Consider the following 21,415-nt stretch of genomic DNA (forward strand, 5'->3'; position numbering starts at 1 on the left):
TAACCTATACTGAGGGGCATATACCTATCTAATCTATACTGGGGGACATATACCTATCTAACCTATACTGAGGGGCATATGCCTATCTAACCTATACTGAGGGGCATATACCTATCTAATCTATACTGGGGGGCATATACCTAGCTAATCTATACTGGGGGACATATACCTATCTAACCTATACTGGGGCATATACCTATCTAAGCTATACTGAGGGGCATATACCTAGCTAATCTATACTGGGGGGCATATACCTAGCTAATCTATACTGGGGGACATATACCTATCTAACCTATACTGGGGCATATACCTAGCTAATCTATACTGGGGCATATACCTAGCTAACTTATACTGGGGGGCATATACCTATCTAATCTATACTGGGGGCATATACCTATCTAACCTATACTGGGGCATACATATACCTATCTAACCTATACTGGGGCATATACCTATCTAACCTATACTGGAGCCGTATACCTATCTAACCTATACTGGGGGCATATACCTATCTAATCTATACTGGGGGCATATACCTATCTAATCTATACTGGGGGGCATATACCTATCTAATCTATACTGGGGGGCATATACCTATCTAATCTATACTGGGGGGCATATACCTATCTAATCTATACTGGGGGGCATATACCTATCTAATCTGTACTGGGGGGCATATACCTATCTAACCTATACTGAGGGGCATATACCTATCTAATCTATACTGGGGGACATATACCTAACTAACCTATACTGAGGGGCATATACCTATCTAATCTTTACTGGGGGGCATATACCTATCTAATCTATACTGGGGGACATATACCTATCTAGGCTATACTGGGGCATATACCTATCTAAGCTATACTTGGGGGCATATACCTAGCTAATCTATACTGGGGCATATACCTATCTAACCTAAACTGGGGCATATACCTATCTAACCTATACTGAGGCATATACCTATCTAAGCTATACTGAGAGGCATATACCTATCTAAACTATACTGGGGAACATATACCTATCTAACCTATACTGGGGCATATACCTATCTAAGCTATACTGAGGGGCATATACCTATCTAAGCTATACGGAGGGGCATATACCTAGCTAATCTATACTGGGGCATATACCTATCTAACCTATACTGGGGCATATACCTATCTAAGCTATACTGGGGGGCATATACCTATCTAATCTATACTGGGGGGCATATACCTATCTAACCTATACTGGGGGGCATATACCTATCTAGCCTATACTGGAGCCATATACCTATCTAACCTATACTGGGGGGCATATACCTATCTAATCTATACTGGAGGGCATATACCTGTCTAATCTATACTGGGGGGCATATACCTATCTAAGCTATACTGAGGGACATATACCTATCTAACCTATACTGGAGCCATATACCTATCTAACCTATACTGGGGGCATATACCTATCTAACCTATACTGAGGGACATATACCTATCTAACCTATACTGGAGCCATATACCTATCTAACCTATACTGGAGCCATATACTTATCTAACCTATACTGAAGGCATATACCTATCTAATCTATACTGGGGCATATACCTAGCTAATCCATACTGGGGGACATATACCTATCTAACCTATACTGGGGCATATACCTATCTAACCTATACTGGGGCATATACCTATCTAACCTATACTGGGGGGCATATACCTAGCTAATCTATACTGGGGGACATATACCTATTTAACCTATACTGGGGCATATACCTATCTAAGCTATACTGAGGGGCATATACCTATCTAATCTATACTGGGGGGCATATACCTATCTAACCTATACTGAGGGGCATATACCTATCTAACCTATACTGGAGCCGTATACCTATCTAACCTATACTGGAGGCATATACCTATCTAATATATACTGGGGCATATACCTAGCTAATCTATACTGGGGCATATACCTATCTAACCTATACTGGGGGGCATATACCTATCTAATCTATACTGGAGCCATATACCTATCTAACCTATACTGGAGCCATATACCTATCTAATCTATATTGGGGCATATACCTAGCTAACCTATACTGGAGGGCATATACCTATCTAATCTATACTGGAGCCATATACCTATCTAACCTATACTGGAGCCATATACGTATCTAACCTATACTGGGGGCAACTATATGGGCTACCTATACTCGGCTGGCTACCTATACTGCGGGCACCTATACCTGTCTCCACATTGGGGCACATTTTACGCCCTCGCCCTGGGTGCAATTTAGCCTAGAAACTGCTAGTATTTGGCTCCATGCACATCATGTTTTGGCCACGCCCACACGCCGCTTTCAGGAATCCCCCCCTTGAAAATTCTGGATTTGCCCCTGGAGTGCTCTGCTATCTTAGCACTAATATTGTTAAACATGGGTGGAGGTATTATTTGGGTATTCCAGCAATGTGTCAGGAACCTGTTGAATCAATGAAATGGTTTGTTATCGGAATATTGGTGCTCCATTTGTAAATGTGAATGCATTGGTATAAACATTTGCACGTGAGCGTGGAAAGTGTTAACTGTCTTTGCCATTTTGCTGGCCACATCCCCTTTAGCAGCTCCCTAATAAACTTATTTAAATGTCCACACTTAAAGGGACCCTGAGATGTTCTTAAAAATTAAAATACGAACTTACCTGAGGTTTCCTACAGCTCCCCATAGCCTGCGAGGTCCTCCGGCATCTTCCTGACCTATTCTGTAGTCCCGCTGTCCAGTCCGGTAATCCGGCGACTTCCAAGCAAGTCGCCTGTGCATTCTCCCGCAGGGCACCAGCCATGCCATCACGCCTCCTATGCATGTGCAGTACAGTATTTAGAGAACCGCGCATGCGCAGGAGGCTGTCTGTGCTTGGCATGATGACATGGCGGAGATGCTTCGGGAGCATGCATGGGCGACTTGCTTGGAAGTCGCCAGATTAGGCTTTCAGGCTATGTGTCTGTCTGGATTTTCTGTGTTTTTTTTCCTTTTGTAAATGTGACAACTTTCTCAAAACCTAGTTTTGCTACAATATACTGTATACTGAGCAGTTCCCACGTGGATCATAAGTTAACAGCTAGGTGTTTAAACTTTTAAATCTGCTTGAGCTTCATATGCACTATTTTAAAGTAACAATAGCTGCATCAATGGGGGCCCAGGCTTCCTTTTCTCCATTGCAGAGGTCTTATTCTTTTCTTCTTTTTTTATTTTTCTCAGATAGATGCTGTAGTGAGACTGAGTGAGAAGTAAGAATATTACCTGGTTCAGCACTGGGCTAGATGACATCACATGACAAGCAGAAAGACTTGAGAGGAATAATACAATTTGTGACAACAGGTGGCTGCATGGAAGAGGCAAATGACCGACCCAATGCAGGAGCATTTAATACAGATACTCCTTTGATTTGCTAATCTCCATGAAGTCAGGGAGGAGGAGTGTCCTGGTGAAAGTATTTATTATGGGAGGGAAAGGTTGCCGTTCTTGTTATGGGATGTAGCAGCACTTGCTATGGGGGGTAGAAGGGGATGAGGGCCATATTTGTTATAAAGGGAAAAGAGTGGTGGCCGTACTTGTTATGGGAAAAGTGAAATGGTGGACACACTTGTTAAGGAGAACAGATGGGGAGGAAAGCAAGGAGGGAGATCCCAACAAAGTTTCTCTGCAGGGACTAATGATTTGTAGCGATACCAATAGGCTTTATCATAGATCACTAAAATATTGCTATGAATACTTTTACACAAACTGTCTCTGAGCAAATTTATGAATGGTGTTATTTTGGAATATATATTGGTTGCCCGTTTGGAACGACGAGTATGTTGATCACTGGATAACCACTGTAGATACCATTAACTAGGTCATGTAAAAGCATTTTATACCCTGGATGACTTTTTGGAATAAAATGCATTTGTGCAATGTGCATATCCATTGCTTAAGTTGTGCTTTGACTGTGATTGCTTCTGTGAGACTACTCAGTCATAAATGGGACTTTTGTCAAACTATACAGGACCACACCAGCAAGCATTGTGCATGACAGTATTTTTTTCATGCTTTTAATACTGTGGTTGAAAGAAATTTTGACATATTCAGTTTTCAATTTATGACTATATTTCACAGCAGATAAGGCAGATAAGCTAATTTGAAAGCACAGGCTGTAAACAATATGTCTGCTTCCATCAATCAGGAAGTAGAAACAGTGCAGATTTATTTTAGGATTTGTATCAGCTGTAACATAGAATTTTTTTTCTTGAAAGGTTAATTTGCTGTTGCGTATCTTTTAGAGTAGAGAGGAAGTTTTGAGGTCAGGTTCCCTTTAAATCTTTCATATAAATGGAGTTGCACTTTAATAGTGACCATATTATAACTGTGAACTGTTGTTCTCCATTGAGCACATGTAAAATGGAGAAATAGTCTTCTTGCAATGGTCCTATTAACAGTGGCATAGCAATAGAGGATGCAGAGGTTGCGAGAGGCCCTCCCACAACCGCAGTGTTAGCTCTTCAATGGTGCTATGCTAATAATGATCACTTGTAGTTATGCTTAGAATAGTGGTAATTCATAACCCCTCCTCTGTTTACACATCTCATACTAGCTCATATGAAATTAACTTTTAACTTTTTCTCCTGAGTTTTCTCCTATGAGATAATTTTTCATCTTCGCTGTAAAATACCTTTTCAGCACTTTGCTATTGAAACAGTGCCAAAACATAGGTGAAAAGATGCTATCAAAATTATTTTGTGTATTTACTTGTCTGGTGGTTAAAAATGCGAAAAAAAAGGTGTGAACATATCACTTAGGAGAAAACTTAGGAGTAAAAGTTAATTACATGTGGGACACTGTGTGGATGTGCTTGGCGGGTGTTGTTGCGCCATATGAATTTCTATGCATAAAATGCTTTATATTATAATTCCTCTATACTTCTTCAGCGTGGCATAAATATACCAGAGTGATGTTAAGAGAATGATGTGTGGTTACCTAATGACACGCATCCATGTGCACACAGGCACTCTGTTGTGCATACGATCCATTAACGGTGCGTTCCATTCTCTGCAGGGTAAGCAGAGGTCAGTCAGCCCTGTACACAGATCTCACTGAACCATAAGGAAATGTGCCAGTAGGCAATGGACGTGTCTTTTTACATCTTGATTCCTGAAAATGAAATCAGTACTGCTGATAAAAAAAAAGAAAGAAAAACAAAACATAACTACTTTGCCTCGCATGTTCAGCATGCAGTTTAATAGAACTACACCTACAGTTCAATATGCAGTTCTTGGCAACCTCTGTCAAAGACAAAAGAGAAATGGAGTCCTTGAGTCCTCAGGTTTGTGTGCACATGACACGTGCTCTATACTGCATTTGTATTGCACTCTAAATTTCATATGCAGCATGTTCTATTGCATTTGGATTTGGAGTTACTGTGGCAAATGCAGTGTAAATACAATGGCGTCAATTCATCAATCATTACCACATTCGGTAATGCAGAAAACAGCTGAGTTTACGGAGCATTTGGTAAAGTGTCAATTCATCAAGGCAGTTACCCCATGAAAAGTTGAAATTACCAAGCAGTGAGGTAAATTACCGATTTGTGCAGTAAGCACTTCCAACACATGTCAGCAAATGTCAATTCATGAATATCAGAGCATGCATGTGGTAAAGCCCCGGAACATGTTCCCTAATTACCGGCAGCTCTTATCTGTCGAAAACCAGCTTCGAATGCCTTTCGTGTGGATATCCCCATGATTGACAGGAGCAGAGAGCCAATAGGAATAGCCCCTGTCCCCTGCAAGTCCCTGTGCTTGGATACGAAGCCTTCTCCTGAGGTTCCAGTGAGAGATCGGAGCAAAATACACTTCCCCGCGGCCGTTCAGCGTTTAACCCCTTAGGTTCCCATTTGAAAATGCAGAGTAGCTAGTGGGGAAATCACCTAAGCATGGCATGTGTAATGTCTCCTGTAAGTTCTTCTATGCTGTGGCAATTAATTAAAATGTTCAGGAAGACTAATAGACAGATTTTTTAGAGCGAGCAGAGGCAGTAGAACAAACATGTACATCTAAAGGGATGTCGGTATGCCTATTACTATTGTAATGTCCTCAATGTAGGAGAACAGCATTTAAAAACACAGAGACACTCCACTCTCTTCTGCTGTTACTGAACAAGTTTTTGTGAATGGGCTTCTGTAAATTAGCAAACTTCTACTGCACCTGTGAAAATATTGATAAATTAGCAAAAAAAAGTCTAAAATAGGAGAAATGCATAGGACACAGTGTAGAAGTGACTTGACCATGAATACCAGTTCTGCAGTGTTATTGAAGACCGAAGTTGTATCACCTGATAATGGAGCAAGCAGTGCCACTCAGCTAAAGATCCTGGACTTGCAGAACATCACCATTTGCCTTCATACTACTGTAATATTGTCCTGCTGCTTACATTGCGCTACCTTCCTGCACCTTTCTGCACATTACTCATACTCATACTCCACATAAATGGAGAAAATGTGCTACGTGGACAGGGGTAGACGTGTTAATTTGTGCATGTAAGAAATAGCTGTATACGATTCTGATCCAGTTCTCGTATCATGTCTGAAGAAGATAGCTTGCAGGAAATATTGCACCCACAACTGCCCTCTCCTTCCTCCAACACCTGCACTGTATTCTCTCTCCCCCACCAACCGCACTGACCTCTCCCTCCCCAGCACCCGCACTGCACTCTCCTCATCTAGCACCCACACTGACCTCTCAATCTCCCAGCACCTTTACTGACTTCTCCCTACCCTAGCACCTGCACTATCCTCTCCCTCCCCCAGCACCCACATGGAGCTCTCTCTCCCCCAGTACCTACATTGACCTCTCCTTCCCCCAGCACCCACACTGTCCTTTCCTTCTCCCAGCACCCCCACTGACCTTTCCCTCCCCTCTCACCCAAACTGACTTCTACCTCCCCCAGCACCCACAGTGACCTCTACCTCCCCCAACACCCACTCCCCTTTTCCCACACTGACCTCTCCCTCTTCCTACACCCCCACTGACCTTTCCCTCCCCCAGCACCCACACTGACCTCTCCATCCTCCAGTACCCACACTGACCTCCTATCCTTTAATGGAATATGATATAAAGAAACAATGGATGAGATTTGGGCTCCAGAACCTTTATACCTACAAGCTCCTGTGGTGTAAATCCGCTACTGGCACTAGGAAATATATTAGCGCTTTAAAAATCAATCATAATAAACTAAAGGCATCGGTTGGAATTTGCTTTATGTAGTTGGACTACTATCTATTGACTTTAATACAGCTTTAAATATAGAGCCATGTATCCAATTTGCATACAAGTCTCAGACCCTTTACTAGGCATGATCAATGAGATGCTAATTAATAATACGCTCATAAAATTTGCATCAACTTGGATTAATCAGAATCGAATGGGCTATCTTATGTTTCTATCTAATGGACTATATCTAGCTTCTAGCAAATAGTAATGCTAAAGTATGTCCAGGCAGATGGAGTTAAAGGGCAACTGAAGCGATAGGGATATGGAGACTGACATATTTCTTTCCTTTTAAGCAATACCAGTTTCCTGGCTGTCCTGCTGATCCTCTGCCACTAATACTTTTAGCCATAGACCCTGAACACGCAAGCAAGCAGATGTAGATCAGGTGTTTCAGACATTATTGTCAGATCTGGTAAGATTAGCTGCATGCTTGTTTCTGGTGTTATTCAGATACTTATGCAGCCAAATAGATCAGCAGAGCTTCCAGGCAACAGGTATTGTTTAAAGGGAAGGTTCAGGGAGGGGTTGAAAAAAATAAAAATACATATCCACTTACCTGGGGCTTCCTCCAGCCCGTGGCAGGCAGGAGGTTCTCTCGCCGCCGCTCCAGAGGCTCCCGGTCATCTCCGGTGGCCGACCTGACCTGGCCAGGCCTGGCTGCCAGGTCGGGCTCTTCTGCGCTCCAATCTGCGCCTAACGTGGGCGCGCTGACGTCATCGGACTTCCTCCGGGCTGTACTGCGCAGGCGCAGAACTACTGCGCCTGCGCAGTACAGCCCGGAGGACATCCGATGATGTCAGCGCGCCCACGTGGGACGCAGAAGAGCCCGTCGTTGGAGCGCAGTAAAGCCCGACCTGGCAGCCGGCATGGCCAGGTTGGGTCGGCCACCGGAGACCACCGGGAGCCTGCGGAGCGGCGGCGAGGGCACCTCCTGCCTGCCACGGGCTGGAGGAAGCCCCAGGTAAGTGGATATGTATTTTTATTTTTTTCAACCCCTCCCTGAACCTTCCCTTTAAAAGGAAATAAATATGGCAGCCTCTGTATTCCTCTAACTACTTCAGTTATCCTTTAGCATTGTTGCAACGCATGGATTTTAATCTCTGTAAGTGGCTGTAAGTCTTAATATGATTTATAAAAACCATTTGATTTAAAGCGGACCTGAACTAAGAACGTCCCTCTGCTCTAAAAGATACGCAACAGCATAATGACCTTTAAACAAAAAACATTTCTTTGTTACAACTGATACAAATCCTAAACTCAATCTGCACTGTTTCTACTTCCTGATTCATGGAAGCAGGCATATTGTTAACATCCTGTGCTTTCCAACAAGCTTATCTCCCATCTCTGCCATGGCAGTCATGTAACACAAGGGAGAGATCAAATTACAACTTGTGATTAGACACAAATGTGCTGGAATTAAACAGGCTAAACTCTCTAAATACATACAGGGTGCATTTATGTTTATCTATGTTTTCCTTCTGTCCTGTGTAAGAGTTCAGGTCCCCTTTAAAGGGAAGATCCATGGAAAATAAAAAAAAATTAAAATACTAATCCACTTACCTGGGGCTTCCTCCAGCCCGTCCGTGGCAGGCAGAACGTGCCCTCAACGCCGCTCCAGAGAATCACGGTCTTCTCCGGTGGCTCACCCGACCTGCCCAGGCCGGCTTCCTGGTCGGGCTTCTGCTTGCGCTCCAACGTGCATCTCACGCGGTCTCGCTGACGTCATCAGACGTCCTACGGACTGTACAGCGCAGGCACAGAACTACAGCGCCTGCGCAGTACAGCCTGGAGGACGTCCGATGACGTCAGCGTGACCACGTAAGATGCACGTTGGAGTGCACAAGAGCCTGACCTGGAAGCTGGCCTGGCCAGGTCAGGTGACCCACCAGAGAAGACCGGGAGCCTCCGAAGCGGCGTTGAGGGCATGTCCTGCCTGCCACGGATGGGCTGGAGGAAGCCCCAGGTAAATGGATTAGTATTTTTTTTCTCTGTGAACCCTCCCTTTAAGAATATTCCTGCTTATACTGTCTTCTGGACACCTGAAGTGAGTGGAGTCAAATGCCTTCATATTTCCTAGTCTAGCTTCCATTACTATAGCCTCATACACACAGGGAGAAAAAAAAGCTTTAAAAATGAATAATGAACAGAACAACTCATCTTTCAGATGTTGTTTAAAATCCTAAGCAAAAACTACAGCTTAAAGTGAACCGAATGCATCTCATAGTCAATTGCACATGAAAACTGCATGCCAACAATATGTCTCATTATTAAAATAAACTTCCATTTTACCTTTTATTTTACATTCAAAGTAGTTTTATTAGCCTACTTCAGCAGGCCCGCCTATCCTTCCATGGCCGTAGAGATTTCAGGCTGCTAATTGTTTTATTGTAGTCATTATCAAGAAGTAAACAATACCTTTTCATCAAAAGGGGAGTAATTAGGACAGTTTCTTCAAAGAGATTATCTAGAGTGAATGTGTCAAGATCAGTGCTGCTCGGATACCACTTTTCACTATCTGGAACTAATTCGGATCCGGATACCCCTCTATCCGATCGGGGTCGGATATCCGAGTTCAAAATGTTCCGATTCGAATCGGATATCCGACCCTAGTATCCGGGATATCCGGTCAGATTTGAATATCTGGATAGAAACACCGGAAGTGCAAGCTTTAAATTGCTTTAAAAGGGGTTTTTAGGGTAAATGAGGCATGTATCATCATTATTTTGCAAAGGGGAACACTAATTGATGATGTGGGGACTTCAAATCCCCCCCCAAAAAATGGCTGTCAATTAACATTAGGCCTAGGTTCCAGACAGCGGTCGTGCAGCCCACACTGTGTCCAAAGTCCAGCCTCACAACTGGGACATGACAGTTTTCAGCCCAGACACCTCCAAAAAATTACACAGCAATTGTGTTTTGGGTTAAATATAGGTGGTATCAGTGGCCTGTGGCACTCTGGCCCGGCGGTGGGAGCTGCACAGGCAGCAGGAGCAGGACAATGCAGAAGCAGCAGGTGTAACATGGGGATCGGTTGAAAAGGGCGCCCGAGCTGCCTGTATGAAAAGGGCGCCGCCATAGACATCAATGTTATTTCTGGAAATATGGGCTACAAGGTGTAGAAAAGGGTGCCCGAGTTTTGATATAGGCTACAAGTGGGCTCCCCTTTGTAGCCCATATTTTTTCGGCTACAAGGTTTTCGGCTACAAGCGGGCTCCCCTTTGTAGCCCATATTTTTTTCAGCTACAGTAAGGTGCCCCTCTGTAGCCCATATTATTGACCTTTTTTTGTAGCCGAAGTTTTTATATGGGCTACAAGCACTGTAAGCCGAATTATTTCATTCTCCCACTATCCAAGGTGGCCTGGAGGGGAATAGTAATTAACACATTCCGGAGTTTTTTTCTAGCCGAAGTTTGTATATGGGCTACAAGCGCTGGAAGCCGAATTATTTCATTCCCCCACTATCCATGGCGGCCTGGAGGGGGAATAGTAATTAACACATCCCGGAGTTTTTTTGTAGCCGAAGTTTTTATATGGGCTACACCAGGCGCCTTGTTTTTTTTGTAGCCGAAGTTTTTATATGGGCTACACCAAGCGTCTCTTTTGTAGCCAAAGTTTATATGGGCTACACCAGGCGCCTTTTTTGTAGCCGAAGTTGGTATATATATGGGCTCCACCAGGCGCCCTTTTTTACCGGCGCCCTTTTCATGTAGACCCGTAACATGTGCCAAGAGCATGCCGGACGTGGCACTTGCCACGTGTCACGTGGCACTTGGCAGATGTCACGTGGCACTTGCCAAGTGTCACATGGCACTTAGCACGTGGCACGTGGCCACGTGTTATGTGGCACTTGGCAAGTGTCACGTGGCACTTGGCAAGTGCCAAGTGACACGTGCCAAGTGCCACGTGACACGTGCCAAGTGCCACGTGACACGTGCCAAGTACCACGTGGCACAAGCCAAGTGCCATGTGGCACGTACCAAGTGACACGTGACACGTGCCAAGTGACACGTGACACGTGCCAAGTGACACATTCCAAGTCCCACGTGACACTTGGCAGGTGACACATGCCAAGTGCCACATGACACGTGGCAAGTGCAGAGTGACAGTCAGACAGCAGAGGAGAAGACACTAGTGCACACTAACTGTCACACTGGCACTGCTCCAGGCACAGCAGCTCTGTACAAAGCTAACACAGTGGTAATACTACTCTAACAACTACTCACACTGACTGCTGTACTACAGTACTAACTACACAATAACACAGTAATCCTATCCCCTAATCCCTAACTTAACCAATATCTAAGGCTAATACCTGGCCAGCAGGCAGCAGCTGGCCTGAACTGTGCACAGCACACACACAGACACATAGCAGCTGCATGCAGCACACACTGACTGACACACAAATGATATCAATCTAATTAATAATTTAACAATAGTGTAGTGATAGTGAAGGGGTTAATCACTGAACAGCTTTCGGTTTTTCACTTTCGGTTTATCACTAGGCTAGCAGCACTGTAGCACACACTCTAACTGTCACACTATGACATCAATCAAGCTAATTAACGATTTAACAACACTGTGGTGATAGTGAAGGGGTTAATCACTGAACAGCTTTTCACTGTGTACAGCCCTTGGCCCAGCAGCACTGGAGCACACACTCTAACTGTCACACTATGAGACATCAATCAAGCTAATTAATGATTTAACTATAAAGTAGTGATAGTAGTGAAGGGGTTAATCACTGAACAGCTAGTTTATAACTGTGTACAGCCCCCTTGCTAGGCCACCACCAGCACTAGAGCATGTCTCTCAGTGAGCATTCAGCAAGCTAGGATGTTCTGTCTCATCATGGCAACCTTCCTTATTATACGGGGGGCTGGCCAGTGTTCCTTTCTGTGATTGGGTGCCAGGGCTTAGGCTGAGAGGCCTCTGATTGGCTCAATGAGGTCAGGTGGGGCTGGCCAAGGTTCCCCTCTGTGTTTGTTTGGTAGGGCTTCTGCTGGGAGAATTGGTTCCAGGACGTCATCTCCTTAGTTACAGTATTTCAAATGCGGATACCCGCAATATCCGCGGATATCCGCAGTATGCGGTCAAATATCCGCAGATAGCTGTCCGGATTTTCGCCCAGGTATCCGGAATCTGAATCCGGTCGGATAGCTGAAAAAGTTCGGATTATCCGGGTTACCCGGATATCCGGAATCTTGCTGAGCAGCACTGGTCAAGATAGCATCTCTGACTTCTATAAATAAGGACTGTGAGAAGGGGAGGGAGGAACATGGCAGCTTTTCTGCCAGGAGAAATTCCAGTGAAAGAAAGAGTGCTTAGTTCCCTTTAAGGCAACCTTAAATGAACAACCCCCGATGGTGCTGAGGCATTTTGAACAACCAACATGACAACTCACTTCAGCAGATAATCATTCAGTGTCAGCATTTTGTATAGAGCTACAAATGATTTTTAAACAATGTGTCCATGAAGTCTACTATACTCTCCCCTACATCTTGCATCATTGTACAATCAATCGTTTGGCATTTTGATTGCCATTTTCTGCTGTCATTCATATCAAATCGTTAAACATATTCTGAATTTGATCTTGAAACAGTCGTTCATGGGTTGTTTTACCCGATTTTATCTTTTGGTGTGTACGTAGCTTAGAGGAGGTTGTAACATCCCAAAACAACAACATTGCTGAAAAATAATCAATGCCCCAAAAATATATGTAAATCCCATGTTTTCTAAAGTAGGTCCCTATATGTCCACCATTTGTTTTCCTGGGTGCCTTTGACTAACTACAGGAATTGTGCAGTGCCAGTGGGTGTATGGGAAGTTTTTGTTTTTTAGCTACAGTAACAAGCTTATCTCAGTATGCAAATAATAGAAAGGTTCCTATTTAAAATAAGATAAGAACACTATGACCAGAAGGCAATTGCCCCCTCCCCAACCTTTTCAAGTGATGTAAGCCTGTTGCCTAGGTGATGTTTGCTGTGGGACAGTAAGCTGTGACAGTAGGAAGGAAAAAATAGCAGTGAGCTTAGTTGAAAAGAAAAAAGAAAGGGGCAGGAGTGACGTTACTCTTGGCATAACTGAGAAACAGTAAAGATGGTAAATAACAGAAATATTCTTCTTCTTTTTTTCATATTACATTTCTCCTAAATTTGATGGTGAACACTAAAACAACAGCATCAGTAAGCTAAATAAGTAATGTCTTATTGGATGATTTTTTTTCAGTTAACATGGAGTTTCATCCCACTTAAAGACCAGCCCCTAACCAATTCATAGCACAGTGCTAGATCTTCATTAGCCACTGTAGGCTCCAGCACTGGCCTGTTGATGTGGATGTGGTGGGGCATAGGGGATGATTGCAATCCGAACTGACAGGACTTTGACATAGTGCAGTAAAGCATGAAATAAATGGTTACCTCTCAGCAGAGGCAAGCTTCCCATTTTGTCGTGGAATTTTGGTTTTCTTTTTCTAAATATACATTCTATTCTTTTTATCGTTCAAAGAAGCGCTGTGTTCTTTTTGTAGCACGCTTTAAACATATCTTCAGATGGATCCCTACAGGATTCTGTTGAACTGAATACATTTTCTTGGTTTTAAACTTACTGAAGGCCAAGTTTGAAGATGTGAAGTGTGTAGATTTCTGATCTGTCAAGCACTGTAGTGTATAGAAATCAATACATAAATATACGGTATAGCAAAGTTGTTATGGATGGGTTCAAAGGTCACAAAAGCTATTATGCTATCACCCTGACATAAAAACAGTGCAATAACAGGTTTGGACTTCTGGGGCTGAGACCTCCTTTGTTAGGAATTAAAACAAAAAAACTTGGTTCGGAATGGAGGAAAAAAACTAGTAATGCCAAAATTGTAATTAAAATAATCTAAACTGAAGATAACATCATGGAATGTTAAGGGGTTGCGGTCTCCAGTGAAGCATTCAATAGTGCTTCACCATCTTAAAAAAGTAAAATCGGATATTGCCATGCTTCAGGAGTGTCACTTATCGCAGGACCAGTTCAAATATATGTCTAAATCTTGGGTAGGACAGGCCTTTGGCTCTCCAGCTCAGGGGCGCAAAGCCAGAGTGTTAATTTTACTGCATAAATCCTTACAGGGGCAGGTTTTGACTCATAAATGTGATGATAGGGGTCGGTGGATATGCATCAGGTTACGTGTGGCAGGGGAAGAACTAATCTTGTTTAATGTATATGCTCCTAATGAGGAAGACAAGTCTTTTTATGATGAGATCAGAAAAGAGATTTTGTTGCTGGGGGATATTAAAATAATCCAGGGGGCCGATTTCAATGCCATCATGAATATGTTTGAGGATAGTCCACCACCATTAAGTCACAAATATTAAATGAGTATATACCATCCACACTTTTATGTGACAGTTAGAGAGTTTTACATCCAGATAATGAGGAGTATACTTTCCATTCTATCCCCATGACGTATGGTCCCGCCTGAACTATCTCTTTGTCACGCCCTCACTGATGCCCCAAGTACTCCACACAGAATTTCTGGATCTAGTAATATCAGATCACGCCCCCATACAGGTGACATTTTCTCCTATAATTCCCAAAGGTTCAGACATCATATGGCGTTTCCCCTCATATTTATATGAGAATGAGGGTTTTGCTCAATTGTAAATTGCAGTGGTGGTGGGAGTACAAGGAGGACAATGCCTCACACATTAGGGATACATTTTTATTCTGGGAAGCAGCCAAACCGACACTCAGGGGGAGAATTATAAGTTATATAGCAAGAAAAAAAAGAAATCCCATGAAGCATATATTTTCTCTATGGAGGAGTTACGATCTGCCCACAAAATATTTCTTAGTAATCCCACCCGGAGTCACGCTTAAAATGGATGGCAGCAAAAAAAAAGTCAGACACGGACTACAAGATCAGAGAGAGATACTTAAGATCGTACAGAGACCTTTATTATTATAAATTTGGGAACAAAATGGGGAGCCTTCTTTCGAGAATGTCGAAACCTCCTCAAGTGACCACGGTTATCACTAGTCTCAGATCCTCCTCAGGCCAGATTCTAAATGACCCCAAATCTATTAATACACTCTTTGGCAATTTTTACAAAAATCTTTATGAACAATCTGGTGATCAAAATTTAGAATCCTTGGCCCGCACTGGTTTGATAATATTTCTCCACCGGCTTTGTCAGATGAGGACCTGTCATTCCTGAATGCACCCATAACTCCAGAAGAAGTCAATGGCACAATTAAAGTTCTGTCAAATAAGAAGGCCCCGGGACCAGATGGGCTTACCCCTGAATTTTATAAAATCTTGAAACAAGAATTAGTCCATACCTTGCTTCTTTGTTTAATAAGATCCTTGAAGGAGGACAATATCCTTCATCAGTGAACATGGCCTACATCAAAACATCCCAAAACATGGCAAGGACTCCTTAGAATCATGATCATACTGCCCCATCTCTTTAATAAATCAGGACCTCAAGATTTTATAAAAAATGATGGCCGACAGACTAGCGGACTTACTTCCTAAACTGGTGAGTCCTAATCAAGTGGACTTGATTAGGACTCACCGATCTGCTATAGCTAATATCCGCAAGGTGTTGATAGCTCAAGACCATGTTAGAGCCTACCCCAAGTCATGTAGTAATTACGCTTTATTATATTGATTGATGCCAAGAAGGCCTTCGATAATGTTAACTGGGGCTGGATGGAGAAAATTCTAGACAAAATGAATATCCAGGGGTGAATTAGAAGACTGATCAAGGCAGTGCATACTAATCCTAGGGCGCGGGTGTACACTCCGAGATTCCTCTCAGAGGAATTTATATTGGAAAAGGGAACTAGGCAAGGCTGTCCCCTGTCTTCCTTACTATTCAATTTAGCGCTGGAGCCTTTGACTCAGATGCTGGATAGGAGGGTGCGTGGGATAGACATAGGAGATGCAGTGATTTCTCAGGCCATGTTCGCTGATGACATTTTATTATTTTTAAGAGATCCAGAGACCCAACTCGAGAAAGTCTTTGAAATAAGCCACTTAGGGCTTGATTCACAAAGCGGTGCTAACTGTTAGCACGCCTGTGAAAACCCCCTTAGCACGTCTAAACGAGCTTTTCATGCGCAAAACTTTACGTGCGCAAAACTTTATGCGCGTAAAACTTTACGTGCGCACTGCACAGAGCGCAGAGCGCTCCATGCAAAGTGACCATTAAAGCCTATGGGACTTAGCGCGCGCATAGGACTTTGTGAGCGCACAACTTTGTGCGCGGTACTTAGCGCGTGATGTGATTGAGAAAACCGGTGCTAACCTTCTTAGCACCCTGGTTAGCGTGCCTAAAGACTTTAGACATGCTAAGTAGGTTAGCAACGCATAGTTAATCAAGCCCTTAGTGGATTCAAGGTCAATGTGTCTAAGTGCGAACTATTATATCTATCACCTTGTGCTCTCAGACACACTCTATCACACTTACCTATTAAAAGTCAGCTCAGTGGTTACATACTTGGGTATAAAGATACACAAGGATCCTTACATGTTATACTCCCTAAACTATAATCTGCTGATTAAAGATCTAAAATGCCAGCTAGTTAATTGGGAAAACTTGCCAATCAATCTTCTTGGAAGGGCGGCCCTCAAATCAGTCACCTTTGGTAGACTGCTATATCCCCTACAAACTATCCCCTTGTTACTAAAACACAAGGATATACAAAACTTGGCTTGTCTGACTAGGTATGTAAGAGACTGGATAAATAAAACTAGTTATCACTCTAACTCAGGGGCGTCTCTAGCCATTTTGTCACTCCAGGCGAGAATGCCGGTGGCGCCCCCCTCCCCGTGTGGTGCCCCCCTGCTGCAAATAATCGTAACGCAGCAAAGATTCACCATAAGATAAAAGTAATGCGGCAGACTTTCCCCAGAAAATAACCATAACGCAGCAATGATTCACTATAAAATAATTATAATGCAGCAATGATTCACCATACAATAATCGTAATATGGCCAGCGTTCCCCAGAAAATAATCGTAATGTGGCCAGCGTTCTCCAGGAATTAATAGTAATGTGGCCAGCGTTCCCCAGGAAATAATCGTAATGTGGCCAACGTTCCCCAGAAAATGATCGTAATGTGGCCAACGTTCCCCAGGAAATGATTGCAATGTGGCCAGCGCTCCCCAGGAAATAATCGTAATGTGGCCAGCGTTCCCCAGGAAATAATCGTAATGTGGCCAACGTTCCCCAGGAAATAATCGTAATGTGACCAGCGTTCCCCAGAAAATGATCGTAATGTGGCCAACGTTCCCCAGGAAATGATCGTAATGTGGTCAACGTTCCCCAGAAAATGATCGTAATGTGACCAGCGTTCACCAGAAAATAATTGTAATGTGGCCAGCGTTCACTAGAAAATGATCGTAATGTGGCCAGCTATCACCAGAAAATAATCGTAATGTGGCCAGCGTTCACCAGAAAATAATTGTAATGTGGCCAGCGTTCACCAGAAAATAATCGTAATGCAGCCAGCGTTCACCAGGAAATAATCGTAATGCGGCCAGCGTTCACCAGGAAATAATCGTAATGCAGCCAGCGGTCACCAGAAAATAATCGTAATGCGGCCAGCGTTCACCAGGAAATAATCGTAATGCGGCCAGCGTTCACCAGGAAATAATCGTAATGCGGCCAGCGTTCACCAGGAAATAATCGTAATGCGGCCAGCGTTCCCCAGGAAATAATCGTAATGCGGCCAGCGTTCACCAGGAAATAATCGTAATGCGGCCAGCGTTCACCAGGAGATAATCGTAATGCGGCCAGCGTTCACCAGGAGATAATCGTAATGCGGCCAGCGTTCACCAGGAGATAATCGTAATGCGGCCAGCGTTCACCAGGAGATAATCGTAGGAGATAAGGAGATAATCACCAGTAAATTATGCTAATGTGGGCAGCATTTACTCACCTGCAGAAGTCTCCTGTAGCCAGCCGGCGGTGGCACTGGTCCCTGGTGCGTCACACGGTGCCTTGAAGTCTCCTGTAGCCAGCCGGCGGTGGCACTGGTCCCTGGTGCGTCACACGGTGCCTTCAAGCACGTGTGACAGGCGGAGGGCGGAGGTAGGGGCGGCGCCGCACGTATAGACGAACTAGCGTGCGGCCGCTCGCTCTGCACAGAGAGGTAGTGGGGGCGGACCAGTAGGCGGCACCAGGCACAGGCTGAGCTGCCTGTCACAGCCGGCTGCTCGCTCTGAAGGGAGAGGAAGGGGGCGGACCAGTAGGCGGCACCAGGCACAGGCTGAGCTGCCTGTCACAGCCGGCGCCGACCTGATAGTGAAAAAAAAAAAATAAACACACACACAGCGCGGCGAAAGAGCGCCCACTTCCACCCACGGCGCTCTAGGCCAAAATTTAGAGTTGCCTAATGACAGAGACGGCTCTGCTCTAACTACTCTCTTGAGGCATCTTTCACTGACCCGTGGTAGCTGTCTGGCCTACTACATACCCCTCAAAAATATATGCCTCCTAAGCTCAAAAGTAGCGGAGTTATCAAGGACACGGTGATGGCCTGGAGAGCTCTCAGGAAAATATATTTAGCACCACAGCAAATTTCAAAATATATGCCATTATGGGGTCTACCAGGCTTCCCAGCTAGTTTAGCCCATGGAGGATTCTTATCTTGGTTGGACAGGGGTGTTCGAGTGCGTGGGGCAGCTCTGTGACTTGCGCAGGGGGAGACTTTTGACATTTCTCGAGGTTAGAGCAAAATTTGGAATACCCAGGGGCCACTTTCTGCATTATGGCCAACTGCAATCTTATGTACAAAGCAAAATTAAAGACATAGCGTCCATAGCAACCTTAAATTCTTTTGATAAATTCATTTCCCCCCATCATTCTCAAGTATCTCTTTCTGAAATACATGTTAGACTACAAGAGATCGATTTGGAGACCAAAGCACAAAACAATCTTTCTAAATGGAAGAAAGATCTACCAATTGAGAACATTGAGGGGAAAATTTTGAAGGGATACAGGATGGTTCACAAAATTGTACCGGAGGAAAACTGGAGGGAATCGCAGCTCATATTAATTCACAAAGCAAAACTTGCTTTTAACATAAAATACCAGTCGCCTCCTGCGCATTACTCACCGAGGTGCCCCAAGTGTTCCTTACAAAATGCTGATCTGTTTCACTGCCTTTGGTCCTGCCCGACAATAGCAATGTTTCGGGATAATGTATCGTTATATATTAAGCGAATTTGTAATCTCCAATTATTTCCATGCCCACCTATGCTCTTGTTTAACTATGTTGAACCTTCCAACTCTGACCCGTTGTTAAAGACAGGCCCGTTCTGATCAAACTAGCACATCTGACTATAATAGCTGCATGCAAGACTATATTTAACAGATGGATTTATCCAAGTGTCCCTACTGTGTGGGATGTACAAGAGGAGCTTCTTCATCTTTTCAATCAGGACAAACTTGAATCAATCATACACAAAGACAAGAAAACAGCGGGGTTTTTTCAAAATTGAAAAGTTTTATTCTTGCATATTTTACAGATGCTGAGATTAGAGCTCTAATGGAACACTTCAAGTATACCAAGTATACCAAATGGTATCTCATGGAACATTTGCAGGGGTCCTTGGGTCATCTTGATATCACATAGGAGATATTCTAGTTGATAAATGGCTCTCAGAGATGGCAGAAGGGTGGGTTAAGGGGATAAAGGATTAAGGTAGGGGGGGGGGGGGGGGAGTAGGAGATAAAGAAGTCAATAATTGTATATTTTAGGAATAAACAGTTGAGACAGTAGACTGTAGTGCGTGTGTACTGATAAGGCTGTTCCTGAACGATCCGCCCGGCCGATCATTCAGGAACAGCCTTATCAGTCCCCCGACAGTGGGTACACACGCACTACAGTCTGCTGAAAACCCGCCCAGGGGGAGGTGCCGATGGACCCAACGTTGGCTGCTGTAGTGCGTGTGTACATACCTTTAATGCGCTGCATGTCTTGGAAATGGCTCTGTTTGCTTTAAAATTATGTGTAGTATCTCCTGTACGTTTACTTGTTGGGAAATAAAATAAAAATTTGTTTAAAAAAAAAAATTATCTAAACTTTCAAATAACGATTCAAAAAAATGAAATACAATATTATATAAAAATTAATTAAAAGAAAGTCAGTAAAATTCACAAATACTAGTAGATGAAATTAACAGATAAGTTCTCACAGCAAAAGTAAAGTACATTTCTGTTCCTGTTGTTACTACTTAATGATTCTGCTTTATAGACAGCTTTAACAGTTATCCCTGTAATTTCTAACTGCTTTTTCCCCTATTTGCGGTTCTGGGTTTTGAGTTTTTTTGGTTCCAAAACTTCTTTTCTTTCTGTGCATTTTTATGTAAATTTTCGGAATACACATTTTTCATGCATGTCAATATAGTTCATTTACGTTAAAATATATGTCATTAACTTCAAATTTGCCTGCATTTTTCTCATTGCAAAGGTGAAAATTTGCAGTTCCCATTGGCACGCACTGTTATCTCATGTAAAAATCTTAAATTTTTTTCCGGACAAAATTTATATCTGTAAAACTGCACAGCCATGCAAGTCAAATGCAATTGTGAAATCACTCCAACCAACACTCAATAACTTTCCTCTCTCTGTCCTTACATCATGGGAGAGCTGGGACTCTTGTTGCCAATTACTCTGATACCCATTTTTCCTTTGATAGGAGATGTGGCTGGGCATAGTAAGGTGTGGGGGGGGATGATTGTTGTTGATCCAAACCAGGATGATTTGATGCCGGTGCATGATAACAAATGTATCTTCAGCAAGAAAAGACTGGACAGCCAACATGGAAATTTCAGTAAAAATCTTCTTCTCCTCAGGATGAAAGATTAGGTACTGGGTCCCAAAGATGAAATGGACAACAAAGTATGAGTATCGGTTTGGGCTATCTGCAAGGTCAGGCACAGCTTAGAAGGGTTGGGGTTAAGGAATCATCTGCTGTCAGTACCTGACTTTGCTCTATCCATCTCAAACTTTTCATAAGACTGCAGTAAAAGGAAAAAAGATGTTTGCATTGTGCCAAACTTTTCCCTCTGCTTAATACACTTTGACTATAAATAAAAGTGTAGGTTTTTTAATATCTTAGCACAGTAGCTCCAC

The sequence above is a fragment of the Hyperolius riggenbachi genome, chromosome 5 (assembly GCF_040937935.1).
Source record: "Hyperolius riggenbachi isolate aHypRig1 chromosome 5, aHypRig1.pri, whole genome shotgun sequence".
Classification (NCBI taxonomy): domain Eukaryota; kingdom Metazoa; phylum Chordata; class Amphibia; order Anura; family Hyperoliidae; genus Hyperolius; species Hyperolius riggenbachi.